This window comes from Pteropus vampyrus, unplaced genomic scaffold, assembly GCF_000151845.1.
Source record: "Pteropus vampyrus isolate Shadow unplaced genomic scaffold, Pvam_2.0 Scaffold35, whole genome shotgun sequence".
Lineage (NCBI taxonomy): Eukaryota > Metazoa > Chordata > Mammalia > Chiroptera > Pteropodidae > Pteropus > Pteropus vampyrus.
In genome coordinates this window covers 5568322-5570343 of record NW_011888816.1, presented here as the reverse complement: position 1 = coordinate 5570343, position 2022 = coordinate 5568322, and the positions used below count along the sequence as shown (strand labels likewise).

Here is a 2022-nt window from a genome sequence, read left to right as displayed (position 1 = left end):
AAGGACAGATCACGTCCTTGGTTGATCTTTACCCATCCTTCCTAAGGAAGGGTTTCCGTCGGGAAATCTTCATCGCCTTGATGTGTAGCATCAGTTACCTGCTGGGGCTGACGATGGTGACGGAGGTAGGTGGCTCTCTCTTCTGGCACAAGGGGCTTCCCCTTACAGGGCCTATGGTGCCTCAAAAGCACGTCTCAGAGCCATTCAAGCCCACATCCTCTCTGTGGTTCCCCCAACAGCTGGATGAGAGGACTAGGGTGGGTAGCCTCCGAGTCCTGCACAGTGGAGAAGGACCCAGCAGTTGACGCAAATTCTCCCTCTCCTTTTCCTGTTACCATGGCAACACTGCTGTTCTCTGTCTCCCTCATCCTGGGAGGCCTAGGGGAGGGGTACTTCAGTTACATTCCATTTTAACAACAGCTCTGTTCACCCATGACTGTGTTCAGTGGCCCGTCACGGGCCTGGAGGGGAGGTGGTTCTTGAGGGTAAATACCGCAGGCAGTGCCTCGCAGTGTCCGGCTGACACAGGGAGTGTGTGCTATTCAGAGGGTGTAGCAGCCAGAGGTGGTCCAGAAAAGAAAAGGAATTTTTGGTTTTTTAAAATTTAGATTGGATTTTTTTTCCGGCTTTCTTGCAATACAATAGACAATCAGTTGCTCATATTTACATCGTACAATTCAATGAGTTTTTTCAATTATAGTTGGCATACGATAATATATGAGTTTCAGTTGTATAGCATAGTGATTAGAGATCTATATAACTCACAAAGCGATCACCCCACTAAATCTAGTACCCTTCTTCCCCCTTAAATATTTATTACAACATCGTTCACTCTTTTCCTTATGCTGCACTTTATCTCTCCATGTCTATTTTGTAACTATCTATTTGTATTTAATCCCTTTGCCCTTTTCTCCATCCCATCTAGTAGCCCTCACAATAGTCTCTGTATCTATGAGTTTGTTTCCATTCTGTTGTCGTTGTTGTCATTTTCCACGTGTGTGTGAAATCACGTGACATCTGTCTATCTCTATCTGACCCATTTCATTCAGAGCAGTGCCCTCTAGGTCCATCAAGGCAATATCTCTTTCCATCTCCTTCCTTTTAGTCTGTGTGTGTCTTTTAATCCAAAGGGAGTCTCTTATAGACGGCATACATATGCTGCCTAAGGGAAGGAGTCTTGTACTAAGTAACGTAAGCATGTGAGCCTAGCGTAGGCCCAGGGCACACTCCTGTGCATCTCCCCATCCACCTCGCCTGTTCTCCAGCAAGGGGTTGCATGAGCTTCCAAACTCAGTTTGGTGTTTCCCATCACCACTTTCCTTACTGGAAGTAAAAATAATTTTTTTTTCCCCCCTGGAAGTGTCTGTAAGAAAGAAATCTCCCCACCAAAAGGCAGATCACAGGTCCACATATTGAGCAGCTAGATATTGCTGAAGTCTTCCATGACAGGAGTCCCCAACCCCTGGACCACAGACCAGTACAGGTCTGTGGCCTGTTAGGAGCTGGGCTGCATAGCAGGAGGTGAGCAGTAGGTGAGCCAGTGAAGCTTGATATGCATTTGCTGCTGCTCCCCAGCGCTAGCATCACCGCCTCAGCTCCACCTTAGATCATCAGGCATTAGATTCTCACAGGAGCCCTGGTCCTTGGTGCCAAAAAGGTTGGGGAGCGCTGTGTCTATATTTTCCATAGTTGGTTTTAAGTACTTCCTTTGGAAGCGGGCTTCAATGAGGAACTCATCCTTTTTTGCAAAGAAAGACATGTTGGTTTGCTTTCCTGTGTGTGTGTGTGTGTGTGTGTGTGTGTGTGTGTGTGTGTGTGTGTGTGTGTGTGTGTGTGTGTGATTGTCGAACTTGATGTGGAGCACCTTCTTACACAGGTATCTGGTTATCATGGCCTTTTCCCATTTTTCTCTTGAGTTTTATATTTTCTTATTGATATGCCAGAGCTGCTTCTATATTAAGGGAATTAGATACCAAGGAACAAATCCGTCTTCTGTTTTTTTCTTCGCAGGGTGGCATGTAT

The 2022-nt window shown here is 46.1% G+C and overlaps 1 protein-coding gene across 1 annotated transcript in view; it reads left to right on the top strand.

Annotated features, from left to right (window-relative positions):
* Window positions 1-2022, top strand: part of SLC6A6 (solute carrier family 6 member 6) — a 93774-nt gene that overhangs the window by 76194 nt on the left and 15558 nt on the right. The gene's annotated exons all lie outside the window — the stretch shown is intronic.